Here is a 16,876-nt window from a genome sequence, read left to right on the forward strand (position 1 = left end):
CATTAAAATACAGCCAAACGTCGCTTCTTCCCCTCTCCTCCGTGTTTGTTTTGACGGTGCAAGACGGTGACGAGAGGGGTGGAGTAGCAAAGTGCCGTGACCCAGACGGAGAGTCTTTGGTAAATCTGCTGTGGTCCGTGCGAGCAAAGCATCGATCTTCTTAAACGAGTATTGTTCAATATCAATACCAGCGTTGGTATCGATATTATCACTACTAAGATCGGGCCACCCACCTCTAGTCCAGAGTCATTGCTGATGTCTTTCTTGCTAGTGCATTGTGTTACACAGATGTACGTCATCCATCCGTCCACTGTCCTCCGCTTACTGAGATCGGTTCACAGGGACAACAGACCCAGACGTCCTTCTTCCCAACGATATTCTCCAGCTCATTCTGGTGGACCCCAAGGTGTTTCCAGGCCAGATATGATTTAGAGTCCCTCCAGGGAATACTGTGTCTTCTCTGGGGTCTCTTCCCAGTGGGCGTGCCCAGAAACCCCCAAAGGTAGGTGCCAAAAGCCCAAATCGCCCAAACTGACCACTTTTGGAAGTACGTGCTATAAAAAAATACCAGATCAGACATCTGACTAAACTCCTGCTTTCTAGCGGCGGCCACATTGATGATGATTAAAAATCAAATCCACTGGATCAGCAGCAACAGGCTGCAAATTTATCTCTTGCATCCAGTAGTAGAACAACTCCTGAAGTTTACAAAGTCAGGATTAAAAAAGCATCTCTCAGTGTCTTAATGCACACACAAAATGCTCCAGCACACCTTCAGCAAAGGCTTGTCCTGTAGTTCGCCCACTCCCAGATCCACAAAACCCATGCAGATTTGTGATAACGGCAGTATTAGCTGAATTATTTATGGCTCCTCAGTGGGGAAAATCAGCCACAGGCACATCTTCAGCATCTGCCAGCTATTAACAGCCAAGCAGACATCATGGAGTCTGCGTCCCGCTTCTGTGTGAAACTGACACTCTCTTCAAGCCTTAATGGCTTTCACTTCGTCAGGCGCATGGCGGAGATGAGTTTCATTCTTTAATTTCCTGCCGTTTATTTTGCTTTTTAACCCCAGCTAGCGGAGAGACGTTGTGACGATGAGCAGTTGTAACACATCAGCCGAGACTGATGGATACAGAGATGTTGAGATTTCTCAGCCCTGTTTTCCAGATGCTGACACCAGAGACAACGAGGCTCTTCTCACTTGGAGGAGATAATCTGATTTCAGGGGGTCATGCACTCATTTTAAAGCTTTCATCTGATTTATTTCACTGCGTTTTTCAGGGGATGGTCACAGAATCTCGAATGTTACAAATGTAAAAGAAGCTAAAATACAAAAAGCTTAAAAAAGGGCAACTTATTGTTTCAAATGTTACATTTTTTTCTGTAATTCTGTCAAAGAGTTGCTCTCTGATTTGCTTTTGCCGGCTTTACACGTTTCACAAAATCCAAATCAATTTTCTCAAAGTAAAAGCTGAATGTTGATGTGGATTTTGAAAATGTACTTCAGACAAAGCAACACCTAGACTTGTGAGCAGAGGCATTAACATCTCTACCACCATTTTCCTCTTCAGACTCACATGGACATAACCAGCAAGGATCGGGGCGGATCTAGAGAAAAAAAAAGCTGAAATGCATAACAGGCCAGTTTCCTGTTTTTTAAGAAGGGTATATATGTGTAAATAAAGTATGAAATTTGGATGAAATTTGTTTAACTTTATGGATCATTTAATAATGCATTAATACAATGACTTTATTAGTGATCAGCAGATCTGTGCATCATTCAAGAGATAACTCCAAAAGAAAAGCAGGAATTTCTTCCCTTACAGAACAGAAACTTAATGAGGATTAAATGAATTCTACCTGATGATTTTTTATCTAACTTTTTAAAACTCCAATGTAGCATCTACAGATTACATAATAGTGAATAACACACGTCTCCTTCTGTCAAAATCCACCGGCTGAATGCAAAAATGTTTTTCAGATAAATGCATTAAGTTATCACGACCTGACAATTAATACAGAAAACCAAGTTCTGCACTGTCCATCGACATCGGATGTAAATGCACATTCCATTGTTTCCTATATGCACCCGCACAGCAGTCTGATCGTTAATTTAAAAGGTCTTGATGTGACACAAAGCTGTAAGTATTTATTTATTTTGGTGGTAAAGTGGAGAATGACACACTATGCTTTTTAAAACCTTTGACACAGTCGTGTTCATATGAATTAATCTGACAAACAACGCTAGTTTTACTCGACATACAAGGATAAGAAAAGTGTTTATATTCTGAATATAATTGGGGGCATTTTGGGTCTAGCCCAGACCCAAAACTGTTTAGTTTTCATGAGACGGCAAGTAATTTTAAATTAAAATGATACCGGACATGTTGTTCCAGTACTTTGCCTTGGCCGGGATTTTAATTAAGTTTGAATTATTGTGAATCAAACTGAAAAAGCTTTGCAATAACTTTGCTTGGTTTAAATTATTTGTCGGTAGGTAAAGTGAAGGATGGTTGCGTTTCAAAAAAGGAAAATGCTATAAAGTTAATTTTCTTAAACCTTATTCAAATGGTAGGATCTTAAAAACAGCTATTTTATCAAAGCTGAAGGCTTTTCAGACATTTAGATTTAGGGTTAATTATGTAATAATTTTCATACAGCATTAAGCTCATTGCAGCAGACATTTTCCTGCTCTGTCAACCACAATGTGATTATTTCAGTTCTATATTATCAAGCATGTTCCAGCAAAATGACCCGAACCCTTGAAGCATATTGTGTTGCAATGAAGACATGCAGGTGTGTGTAATTGACTGGAACTGGGTCGTGTTACTGTTGTGTCGCCCAGGCGTGTCCAAATTGTGGCCCCCCGGGGCCCATTTGAAGCCCCTGGACTGATTTTCAAAAAGGATTTGGTCCACAGGTTGCTGATGCAGACGGAAACTTCAATTAGGGAACAATTATTACCTATAGCTTAAGCTCTGACAATTAAAGAGGTTAGGGTAGGCTTTTATTAACTTTACATTCTCTTTAGTTTCATAGTAAATAGGACTACAGCTATACACGGACTTTAATAAACTATATATCATTACCGCAGCCAGAGTTCTACTGAGGACGGACATTGGCCTGATGAAACAACAGGCTGAAGTTATTTTTTTAGTAAAATTCTTTGGAGGATTTACATTTGCAGCAAAATAAACTACATGAAATGCTTTATGCAGTGATGTCATGGCACCTTTAAGAACTGTAAATAAAATGGTGTCCATGTATTACTTAAGAGTAAAACTGTATCCTTGTTTAGTTTATATAATATAATATACATGTATTATTGGAGAAAATAAAGCAGTTAAGTAATTAATAGTACATTCGTGATTAATTGCAATTACTTTTCTTTCTTTTTAATTCTGCATTCTGCAACAACCCACAGCTGAATGTTTACAATCAGCACAGAAAATATGAACGAGAAGAAAGAGCCGTACTGTTAAACTCACTTCTGTTTTATTCCAGGTTTATTGAGTAACTTCTCTTTCTGTAAAGCTGTGGAATTGGACCTGCTGCAGAAATGAGAGGCACTGTGCTGATCTGAAGGACCTTTTAATGTGTTCAGCTACTTTAGGAATACATGCTTTGATTTTTGCTGAACCAAGGACTATGGAGATAAACTGAACCAACTTTCTGGGCCCAGTTTAGCTCTATAATATGGATGTAAGGACCAGATAGTCTTCAGATCATGATCCATTTAGAAGCTCCCAGAGAGGATTCCTACAGCTTTCAATCATAACCAGAGCTGTTACATCTACCTGTAGCCCAGGTGAATGTCTTTCAGCTCTCCGTTCCTCATGATGACCCTCATGATGCCCGTTAGAGTAAACCTCCTCGTGCGCCACCACCAGTTTGTGGCCCTAGCTCCACGGCTGATCTGAGACTAGCAACGTCCCCTATGAAGGATTATTATGTGAAGAATGACACCATGAAGTTGACTCACCTCCTGCTAGGTGCACACTGCACCTGACATATGAGACACATCACAACATCCCCGTGTGTTCACCCACAGAACCTCATAGCCTTTAAACATTCATAGTGTCCATCAGACTAATGCAAAATAAAAACATCTGCACATCTCAGCTGCAATGCTTTTAAAGGAACATTTTTCATCACTAAGTTCAAATCAAACAACTGATTTAGCCTTATTTGACAGTATTGAAGTAAATGAAGAGAAATAACGGTATATAGAAACACAGTCATTTCCTCTGCATGACTATTTTGACTTGTGTGAGCTTCAGTTTGCTGTTGCGGCTCCGGTAAGTTAATCGTCTTTGTGTTGGTCTGCATATTTGATTTGATCAGTTCACGCAGGTGGCTTCTGCTGCGTCTGATTTGGTTTCCATGTGGTGTTTGCATAAAGTAGCTCCTTGATTCGCTGCTCTTTTCCTCTGCAGGCGCTGGGTGTTCCTCTTTCCTTGTTTGCAGTCGATAGGTGTTGCTGTGGTCTGTCGATATTTCATCAGGACGTCCAAATAGTGACGTGTACATTTGCACCTTTTGTGCTACTGCATGACTAGGGCTGGGATATGCATCGGGATTTTAAAAATATCAAGATATAAAACGAGACTATATCGTCTATATCGAGATGCTGTATGTTGGATTATAATTCCACTTTTAGGTATTCTAGTAAGTTATTTTTCAGCTGTTTTTTTTACATTTATCTCCATCTGTTTGTCTAAAAATGTGCCTGTGAGACATTTGGGATAAAGCTTTGACTCAGAGATGCCTTTTCTATAATTACTTTATGAAAAGAAAAAAATTGAGATAAATATCGTATATCGGCATTCAGCCTGATAATATCGAAATAGAATTTTTGGTCCATATCATCCAGCCTTATGCATGACTGGGTGCTGTGGGTATTTCACCTCAGGAAAATCTGAATATCAATAAATACTGATGACCATTTACTTCAAATCAATCTGAAGCTAGTGAAGGCCGTGGCTTTGGTGGAACCTTGTGTGGATGGAGAGGTTCTTTACGGTTTGTGTCCTGCATACCCTGTGGGACCTGCACATCCTCTCTATATCCACATCTTTATCCAGCAGGCACTGCGTGTTTTCTCAATGCCTGGATGACTGGCATGCAGCCGTTCTAATATGCTGTTTGTCATCGAATCAGGTATGAACCGCTGTCTGCCTCTGAATACGACTCCTGTCTCCACTACTAATTCATCCCTGAAGGACCAGCACACACAGAGGGTTAGGGTTTTCTCTGGTTGATCACCTGCATCAATGCAGTTTTAAATCGTTAGTCGTTTCCACTTGGAGGGTGTTGTGTTTCTAGGGTTAAAAGTTTACAATATATTAAGGAGCTGCTGTAGAGCTGAAGACCACCAGGTCATCTCCATGCACAAAATGGTTTATCAGTGTTTTACTGAGCTCACGTCCAGCATTACAGGCTCACAGCTGCCTGAACGGATTGCTTATAACTAAAAATTCATTAAAACTGGAAAACAAGTAACCCTGTCTAACACCAATGCTCACAACAAAAGGTGGGCAGGAATACTGCTTATCCATTTAACCTGCATCTTCAGAAGAGCTAAGCGCAAAGAGAACCCTCACAATAAGCCTAGAGAACCAAAAGCTTTTAGAGCATCAATAAAAAGGTCTGAGGACAGATTAACAGGAGATTCTGGTCCTACACCTAGTAAAATATTGCCTACTTGGAGACCAACACTCAAAACAATAATAATCAAGGTCATTGGGTCTAAGAACTGGTTTATTTTTTTAATTCTAATAACTAACCCTGATCTAAGAGGAAACATTAGAAAGGTCAAAGTTCTGGGACCACTTTCGTACCCTAACACTAGAAAACAGACACTTTAGAAGGAACAGTAGCCCCTACTTGAAGGGTACTTTCTAGCACATCATCCACACACACCTCGAGAGATTAAAGCCTCAGGTTGAGCTCGTTTACGTTCCTTTAATTTCATCACTATGTCTCAGGTTTCAACCACCTGATTGTGCCCCCTGATTAAAAGGGAATTGGTTTGAATACTCAGAATCACCAACCTGGCAACCGTCAAGGCTCAAGCTTCAGATAAACGGAAACTAGTCGACCCCGGGTGTTAACGTCACCATGCAGTAGGAGGGTGCAGATCAAAAAACAGCTCCTTCCTCCAAAATCGACAAGTTTAACTTCCCATTTGGAGAAGTAAAACATCTTCTGGAGAAATGTTCAATGGTCAGACGAGACAAAGAATTTGTTTTTTTTGTCCACAAAGACAAAAGGAGTCTAGATGAGGCTTTTAAACATAACAGTACCAGCTGCTTAGCACGGTGGGGGCGGCATTATGCTGTGGGACGTTTTTGGCTCTGAGTGATGCTCTTGTACTGCAAATAGTACATGGAAGACCGACGAAGGAGAAATACCTTCACCTTCTTTACATCTACGTCAAATCAACAGCTAGATGATTGAAACTGGGGTGGTGTCTGTGAAGAGTGGACCGTCACCTCCGAGCAGGGCGCTGGGTATTTTGACAACCTGCAGCGGAGGTCAACCCCGTCATCATAAACACAATATCCAAAAATAAACCTTGACATTTTTATGGGCCTGACCTTTACTGAACAAACATTGATGTTTGCTTTCAATTAGGCTGACAAACAGCAAGGCCACAGCCCGTCATTCAAAAGGTTTTCTAATGGAGATACAGCAACAGTACATCACACATTTATCTCATACCTATATTTAGAATAAATGAGAAATGTCTTGTATAAAATTAACAATTCATCAGTTTTTTTTTTGTTTTGTTGTTGTTATAACTGCAGGCAAAAAGCCGAATATGAACCACTGGTGGAAAAACGGCACATCACAACATAAATAGCCAGAGGCAGTTTGTATTTAATTTTTATAACCTGGAAAAGAACAAAAGTTGAAACAAGTTAAATTTATGACAGAACAGGAAACAAAGAAGCATAGTTACATTGACCTGCTGGGTTAGACTGTCTGCCTGCATACTGATTCCTGCACAGAGCTGAAGAAAACACACCGACTTCAGAGGATCTCCACAGAGAAGGATGCAAACTGGGAATTCAGCAGGAAAATATTTTGTTTTTTTGTTTTTTACCCGCTCAGAAATAAGGTTAGCGTAATAATGATGCCTGTTGTAGACACAAATAAACAAATATATTTAACTGCCATCATGTAAATTCTTTAAACATGAATAGATGAAAGTTCTCCGCCCTGTTGCTCTGACCCCCGCCATCATGAAGTGCTTCAGGAGGATCCTGCTGATAAACATCAAGGACGCCGTCCCTGCTGGCCTGGACGGTCTGCAGGACGGGGACGATCTCTGTGCAGAGGATGCTGCCTCGTTAGCACTGCACTCATCTGCAGCAGCCCACCACCTCTTCATGGACTTCAGCTCAGCCTTCAACACCATGCTACCAGACACTCTGGACCTGAAGCTCCATAGCCTGGGATCATCCACACCTCTCTGCTCCCGGATCAGTGACTTCCTCCCCAACAGGTGGTGATGATGATAGGGAAACTCACATCCTCCAAACTGACACCACAGGGTTGTGTCCTTGGCCCAGCTCTCTTCACTATCTTCATACACGACTGCTCTGATGTCCACCCCAAAAACATTGTTGTGACGTTTGCAGACGACACCACAGTAGTGGGTCTCATCTCCAACAATGATGAGACCCACTGCAGGGAGGAGGTCAGCAATCTGACACAGTGGAGCTCCAGGAACAACCTGATCCTGAACACCAGCAAAACCAAGGAGGTGATGATAGACTACAGGAGGTCCAGGAGGAGTGAACACCTCCTCACTGCATACATGGGGAGGTGGTGGAGCACATGGGTAGCATTAGGTTCCTGGACATCCAAATCTCCTCTGACCTCTCCTGGACTGTGAAAACCTCCCACCTGGTGAAGAAGACCCAACAACAGCTCTTCTTCCTCAGGAAACTGAAACGGACTGGTCATTCCACTAAGCTGTTAAAAAACTTCTACAGAGCCACGGTTGAAAGCGTTTTGTGTCTCAGCGTGATTTTTGATCTTGATAACATGATTATGATGAACAATCAAGGCCACAATGAGCAGATTTGACTTTAAAAGTATATTTATTCTACCAGAAAATTAGTTCCAGACAGAAATATGACAAGGGTTGCTCATAAGATAAAACGTTTTTATTTAAATGAAAAAATGACATGCTGAACATTATATGCACCTTGCATAACCTGCAGGTCTCCACTGGCATTCTGCTGATTTATTCTTGGCCTCTTTGACATCACCCTAATCTTTAGCTTAATGTTAATGTGGCTTCCAGTTAGAATGAAACATGCAAATATTTATATAATACTGTAAACCCAAATCTGCTAAAGGTAGGAATAACACTGGGCTGAGTTTTATCTGGAATATAATGTTTGAAAACTGTTATCAATATTGATAAGGAACCCTCAATGAGTAAATGCCATTATTGGTGTTGGTTTACGAGTATTTTAGAAATTGTGACAAAGTTCACCAAATCTGGTGTAAGTTTAGTTATTTAATCATGAAATTTGAAACAAATGACTTATGACTTATCCTCTCCAGTATCTAACCCTCACAGCAAAACTTGAGCTACTCTCTGGAATCTGAGAGAGAAATTAGCATGAGAGTTACGTCATGTTTACTTCAGGCAAACAAATTCATAGATTACAATTTAAAAAAATTCTCAGCACTCTGATCAACTTTAAGAAGGACAAGTAAAATATAAACAATACTTCAGTTACATTTATTTCATTGGGAGTGTTCTGCTGTCAAACCATAAATCAATCGAGATATTTCATTGGTTTTTTTTGTTTTGTTTTTTTGTGCAAGTGAAATAAATAACATTTTAAAAGCTGCCACATTTTGAGCATCTTTTTAAGCACAGATCACCCCGGGCTCATTTGCAAGTGTAGCACAAAGAAAACTGCCCTATAGTCCCCACCCCCCCACACACACACACACACACTCCACCAACAGCAGAGTCACACATCCCATTTATATTTTGGTGGAAATGATAAGCAGCACTAATGTGATTACACACGTTCCTCCATCACAGTGGGGCTCTGCAGAGGATGAACTAACTGAATATTGATCTGAGAGCCGGTAACCAGGCCCTTTCACTCCCATGAAGTGAGGGTGTGAAGTGAAATGTCAGAGAAATGTCAAAGCCTTCTGGGTTCGGATTAAAAGTGGGGCTGAGGGAGGGTCAGTCAGGAGTCAACCATTACTGTTGCACTTTGTCTGCAGCATGTGAGATTCTCCTCTGAGGCCGAAAAGGCCAGTTTTTGGATGTTCGGCGCATATTTCTCCCCGGGTCTGCTAACAAACACTAAACTGTGGGCCTATTAGCCAAAACTTCTACTTATAATGCAGAGGGCCAACATTTCCAGGGTGAATCCTTCTTCAGAAGTTGTGTAATTGATGACATGTTGGATAAGAGAGCTTGAAGACCTTAAAGAGCGACGGTGACCAGTCTTCTAAATGGATTCGATACACGCATTTGATCAAGCTTGGATGGTGTGCGTGCTCTATGTTCGGATCGCATGCTTTATTAATCGTAGCGAACCTGGGCAGAAATGTGAGGAAGTTAACTCCTTTGGATGCAAAGCGACTCCTGACACTTTGTCAGGATGCTTCCACCAACAAAACCTATTCAACCTCTAAATGACCAGCTAGCCACCCTGCAAAACAACCACCACTCCATTTAAGATCAGGGATCTGATCAATCAACAATTCAAAGCCTTTGCTGTTATTATACATGTGCAAAACAAACAAAAAATAAATGCATAACCTGCAGCTCATTACAAAGCATTAAACACACAATGAAATTAAAATACAAGGAGGTTTGAAAAGTTTAAAAGTAGAATCTATGAGTTGCTGCATAAAGTGCAGTGTGCCATCTTAGATATGCCTGATTGCAGGTATTAATGTTATTTATAAGTTTAATGATAGTTGGATAAAAACTATTATAATCTGGAGGCGCAGCCCTGAATGGATCTGCCACTCCTGTCCGATGGCGACCAACCAACCCTTCTCTCAGAAATCACAGGTTACAAACACTGATCACTGCCAAATTCACTTAAAATACAACGAAACTCCAAGTTCTATTTAAATAAAACTGAAAACCCCCAAAGGATCAAAATAAAGATGACGTTATTTACTTGTTTGTTTTTTAATCTAATTAAAGAACCACCTTTGCTTATTTTGTCTCCAATTTACACGGCAAATGAATCCTCAAAATACTTCAAATACAGAAACCGCTCAGCAGAGAGCTACACAGTAGTAAGTATGCAAATTAACTTTTTTCAACACACAATGCCGACAGTTTTCTAAAACCACATTTTTTTAATTTAATTTGCATGTATTGCTTTTATGTTGTCGTTATTGCTGTTTCCAAAATGCACGTTTTCTATAATTGTTCATTTCAGCTTAAATCTGCTTTGTTCATTTGAAGCAGAGAGCTGAACAAAAGTTAGTTCACTGCTTGTTTCATGAAACTACGCACAAGACAAACAATCCCATTTAATAAAATCCTTAATGCTTTATGAAGGCATTACTCTTTTATTTTGGCAAACCTCTGTTGAAGAACTGGTCCATTATTAACCTCAGAAGTGAGCTAATTAGTGAGTACTTTGAACTCTGTGAGAAATAATCCTATCAAGTCCCAGTTTGGGTTGGTGTAAAACAAACAAGCAGGATTGAGGACAGTAGAGGGAATGCAGAAAACCCAGTGAGGTACAGGGAGAAGAAAAAACTCCAATCCGGCCCTCCTGGTTCTGATCAGAGCTGTGATCAGAGAATCCACATCACCATGAAACCATGCCAACTGCTCCTGACTGGATGATTCATGGCATCCCATTAACACCTTCCTGCAGCTTTAAGAGAAGCAATTAAAACATATTCATTAGTTTACTTTCAGTTTAGAGTCAAATCAGAATCAGAAATACCAATCCTTGTGCGTTGCTTCCTGGTAATACCAATGAGAAAATGTGAGTGTTTTATCATAAATTTGCTGCTTCTTTTTAGTTTTTTTGGGGGGGGAAATGTGTGAAATGTTCAGATTTTTTATCTCTGCAGCATCTTTGGGAGATGCTCCCCGGCCATTAAAGTGCCTGAGTCTGATTTATGGAAGCAGGGCGAGCAATAAGTCAACTGGGTAAAGGCCAATAAAAAATTAATAACTGGCAGCACATTAAAAAAATTCCAGCAATGGAAGATTTGGTGAAGTTCCTCCTTTCGTATTGCTTCTCGGTCTGTTTATTGAAAAGAAAAAGGGATAGAGTAGAAATGAGGATTTTTTTTTTTTTTTAATAATCTCGTCACATTTTCTTCCATCACCCTGTGAGAAGAAAAATAGTTAGAAGCCAGACGACTCGTCAGGCTGAAAGGGAATTAGTGATAAATCATCCTGGGCCTCCTGCTGCGTGGATGTGGGATTCCTGGGCGGATATCACGGCATCTCCTGTGTGACCGGAGTAACAATAGGCTCCTCTCCAGATTCCCCGCCAGTCCAGAATGCCATTTAAATTCCTCGAAGCTCCTCCAAGCAGCCTCTGGCCTCATTAACGCAGCAAAGATTAGCCAGATATGAGTGTCTTAAAATGTTTTATTCTTTTACATTTATCCCTAATGTCATATGTGGTCCAGTGTTTATCTGAACATTAGTTATGCTGGTCTGGTTAACTTCTGAAGCGCCGCCTGTAAAATATTTACAGATTTTGAGACCACAGTAATAATAACTGAAGTTAGAGAACATAGTTCTGACTTTAACTTTAACTGCTTCAGCCTCTCAGCTAGAAATTCAACGGCGCTTCATAAAAGTATAATAAATGCATGTTTTTCATCCTTTACAACCACAAAATTCAACATAATTTGCTGGTATTTTTTTGTGAGAGATAAACACTAAATAGTGCATAACTGTGAAGTGAAAGGAAAATGATACCTATTTGAAAAATAAAAACTTTTAACAGAAAATCTATTTCTGTTAAAAGTTAACTTTAAACAGTTAACTTATGAAGTAATGCTTTATTGAAATAATTTGTAACTGGACTGGATCATTAAAATAAACTTAAAATGCTAACTAAAACATTTTCTTAATTAGCTAGCTTTATTTGCGTACCATTAGCAATTGCAGCTAGCCACAATGCTGAAGCTAATTTTTGCATTTAAAACCAAACCACCAAAGGACGTGCTTTTTATTGTAATGTTATTACAAAATTTTAGATTTAAACACAACTTCTCACTGTGCAGTTATCCGTGTATATTTCTTATACAAATAAACTGTTTTTAGAGCCACAGTTTGCTGTAGCTGGCGGTCTTAAATTCATCTTAACTTCATGGCTCTGCACTTAGCTTCATTCATCTTCTAATCATTTTGACCACTTTAGCCTTTTCGTTTAAAAGCCTCACCACAGCATGATGCTGCCACCACCATCACCATGTTCCAGCTTGAGACGGCGTGTTACCTTTCCTCCATACAGCGTTGTTCCATACATGTTTGCTGTACCTCCTACATGGCTTGCAGCAAAGTGCAAATAGGACTTTCAATAAACTTTCTTCCAAGAATAGTTTTTATTGCCATATTGCCATAAAGATGTGTGGAATGAACTGCTAATAGTTAGCCTTTCAACACTTTGTCCTACCTGAGCTGTAGGTCTCTGCAGCTCCTCCACAGTCACCATGGTCTTCTTGGCTGCTCCTCTGATTAATGCTCTGTTGGGTTCCTTGGTCTTTGTGGTTTTGGTTGTTCTCTAATGTTCTGTTCAGAAACAGAACATCTGCATTAATACTGAGATTAATTTACTCTCAGCTGGACTCTGTTTAATAATTCAGGGGCTTCTGAAGCTAACTGGATGACATTGTTCTTCTTTCTACTTCAGTGATGCTTCTTTGTGTTTAGCTATCACAGAAATTTCATGATTTAACCTTGTGCTTGTAGTGTGAACAAATATCTCCCATATTTTACATTTGTCTGGTGAAACACGGAGGTGGCATTATCATGCAACCTTACAACTTTTCCTCAACTGATCTTGGGTCTTTTGCATATTTTCTGTACTTGTCTTAAGATTAATTTACACACGGATAAACTCTATTTATAACTTACTCACTTTTTAAAGCTTTTTAAAGCCAGAAGTATCTCCAAGTTCCTTTTTGAACAATGGTGCATGCTCAAGACTGTCTTACCTCGTTCTTCTGCTCCTCAGAGGGATCGCGTGAAATAAATTCTCCCAAATCCACTCTGGTCTTATTTCTTTCTACTAAGGCCTTCCTCTTCTTCTCATAAACATGAACATGCTTTGTTTCTTGTGACTCTCAGCCATGTCCAAAGTCTACAGTGAAAGCAGCAGAGCTACAACGATGGGCTAACTGCTAACCTAGCTGCTAAGCCAATCGCTAACCTAGCTGCTAAGCCAACCGCTAACCTAGCCGCTAAGCTAACCACTAAGCTAACCGAAATACATAAACACTAGAAAGTGTGCACGTTCAGCCAACCAGCAGAAACTAGGAAGGAAGGAGTATGCACACTGGCGTCACGTGAGCGCGTCAGAATGATTGGCGTGTGGGACAACCAATAGGAGATTCCCCCAGAACTGGAGGGACAGAGGGGATAAATATATAGCCTAATATAATATCTGTAGGTGAGAACTATAACAAATCCCTGCCCTTTGGACCGAACAGCAAAGATTGGTTATAGTTTTTACCGGCCTTTTTAACCTCTTTTTTCTGAATTGTTACTGTTTCACCGTGCCGTGACTACGGTGAAGCACCCTCGGTGGACCCAGTTCGTTTTACCCAGTCAGGCGACCCCCACTTACTTTTTACCTTGAATGTAGGACGCATAAAACAGACAAGTATGCTTTTAGTTATATTTTATCTACGTAAAGACAGAGAAATAGTTACAGTCACACCAGCGCTGATGGGCCCCTGATCGGCAGGAGGCCTCGAGTGCTCATCACACAAACATTATAAAGGGATCTCGGGACACACCCATACAAGGGCGGTACACATCCAAACTGTGACATCAGCAGGGAAGCTGTGTCACCTCCGGGGTGGTATCTGATAGATATGTGCCAATCTTTTGGGTCAGTGCCATCTAAGTGTGCCATGCAGTTCTGGGATAAACAGCTCGTTCCACTTGACCTTGTTGATATCCTAACAGTCCCCCTGATGATGTGTCATTATGGCACATCACCAAAGATGATCAACCAGTGGAACGACAGCTCTCAGTCTGTCTCTCTCCCAGAACAGTCGGTCATTCCGTCCAGTCCAAGCAATCCACGCACGTCAGCTTCCGGCTTCCAGAGTCCATCCATCTGTGATCTCCATGGCAGTCGATAGTGCGGTTCAGTCTCTGGGGTCACACAATCTCTGCTGGTGTGACTGAAAAGCACTTTGTAAAAACAGTCCAGTTGTCCGTTAGCCCCCCCTGTTGGTGTGCCCCAAAGGCACAACACAACGAAAACAGTTCCAAGGAATGGGCCGGACAAACCACAATGGAAACATCTTAGCATCAATCAGCATGAATCATTTTTTACTCAACACCACAGTCCAAGCATTTTAACTACAATTTAGGGTTCAACTATTTGAGCTAGGCCTGTTTTAGGTTCCTATGCGCACATTATTTTAAGTTTACTTTAGACTATATAAGCTAAAGATGTACCTTAATCAAGGCCAAATTCGTCTACTCTACCCCCACCCCAAGAAACCTCCTACTCGGTCCTCCACTCTCCATTCCTATGGACAACGATCCATCACCTTCACACCTCACAAATCCAAGAGTACCAGTAGGGGGCATCAGAGGGCAGGCTGAGCCTCAAGCAGGAAAACCCCATCTCTCTAAGAAATGGTAAAAAACCCGATAGAGCCCAGTCTAGGGGAATCCCACTCTGGGCCAATCTGAGCGAGAAGACACCCTGTATTGAATCTAAAAATTAGCCTTACCAAGTAATTTATGGATCTGTGATAGCCATCAGATCCTGGTTCTCTATATAACAAAGCAAAAAGATTGCAAGAACTGTAGGTCTTGGTGTGTGTGTCTGTAACAGAGAGTTTTCATTCTTAGTCATAAAGCCATAATGATCAACATAATGCAACATCACAGTATAAACATCATAACACATAAAATCAAACATGGTGATGGAAGTCAGTGGAGAAGAGAAAGTAAAAAATCAGGTTTGTGATATAAAAAGAGTCTGTACGTCAATAACGCAAAGTTAATGAAGCCTTCAGGCCATTCAGGCACAAGGCAGAAAATAATCTAATCGCGCTTAGGGTCTCTTCAGGCAACTCCTCCCGTTGAAGAATAAGGAATCAGAGTTCACTGGCTTCTTCATCCCCAGTCCTCTTCTTGGTTCCTCCGCATGGACAAAAACGATTTAGTTGGATGGTAATGAGTGTCCTGTCCTTTTTCAGGCAATAAGCATTTTATCCCCAGGAAAATGCTCTGTTGAGATGGTTGGCAGACACCAAGCCTTGTTTACTGTTGGATAACAGAAACAAGGTGTAATTAGTGTTCTTATCAAGACTCCCAATCCTTTTTACATTTACCTTCTTCAAACACTTTCACATCCAGATATTCCCGTTCACAATCATTAAGCTTTTAGCTTAACCTCCTTTACTGTAATCATTAGATCTTGCATTACTCTTATAAAAGAAAAATCTGAAAGTTCAACGTTATCTGCAGCAGCATTTCTCTATAATTCTTTCCCATGTGTGTCTCACCTTACAATTGTCCAACAGTTGAAAAGATCTCTGCAATAGAAATTTATCATCATATGTTTCATGGCTACTGTGACACGGTTCATCTCAATTTATCTAGCACACAAGGAATTGTATTAAAACCTTTCAGAAACTTCTTACTGAACCAGCTGCAAAATACTTCACATTTTTCTAAAAAGTCCAACAGAAAAACCTTTAAGTTTGTAAAAGAAAGTTCTACCAAACATATTTGCAGAATGATGTTGTGATATTAATCAGAAGCAGCCCTATGTACTTCTTGTCTTATTTTGAAAAGCTCAGCTAAGAGAAAGGAAGTGTGTGCATGCCCCTCGCCCACACGGAGTTGTGATTGGTTGCCATTCAGGAAGTGGGTGTAGCCCAGGGCGGAGACAGGAAGTAGTTCTGTGAATCACTTTCAGCTTGACCTGCGTCAACCCAAAAGACTTGTAGTTGAATGCGCCCTTCACCTGACGCGAAGAGCAATTCTAACCCCATTAATTCTTGATTTTTTTAATCCCTTCTGCTTGTTTTAACAGACAGCTTTTGTAAACGACCCTGGTTTTATCTTATGTCCCCCTGTTTGAATCTTGTTTGAAACAAACCTTTAAACTGTAGTATGCTGTGAGCAGTAACTCATTGTTGCTTATTAGACACATCGCCCCCTGACCATGTAAGTAGCTCCATACTGCTCTAGGTCTTTAAACCTTTTTCAGTCTTTCAACATTAGTTTAATTGATAATACATCCAAGCATAATTATATCCCCAAGTGAATCAACCCTTTAACAAGTATCTAATTCTTGTTCTCATGTGTTTAGTTTATCCTTGAAAAACTTTAAGCAGACATTACTCCGAGTGATTTTCTTACATTATTATTCATTTATTATTATTACCTTTGTGATCTTATATCACCCCGTGATCTATAAATCCTTATTTTATGTTTGCACCGTCTTGTCCCAGCAGATTAAAAATTCCCATTTTAGAATTTGCTTTTTTGTTTCATCAATCACGGTCTGTTGTGATTATTGAAGAAATTGTGCAGTTCCTTTAAACCCTCTTAAATATTGACCACCCGTTGGTAAATGATCGGCTTTAAGTTTTGCCCTTCTTCTAATTCTTTGTTTAGCCTTAGTATCTG

Source organism: Fundulus heteroclitus, chromosome 4, assembly GCF_011125445.2.
Source record: "Fundulus heteroclitus isolate FHET01 chromosome 4, MU-UCD_Fhet_4.1, whole genome shotgun sequence".
Lineage (NCBI taxonomy): Eukaryota > Metazoa > Chordata > Actinopteri > Cyprinodontiformes > Fundulidae > Fundulus > Fundulus heteroclitus.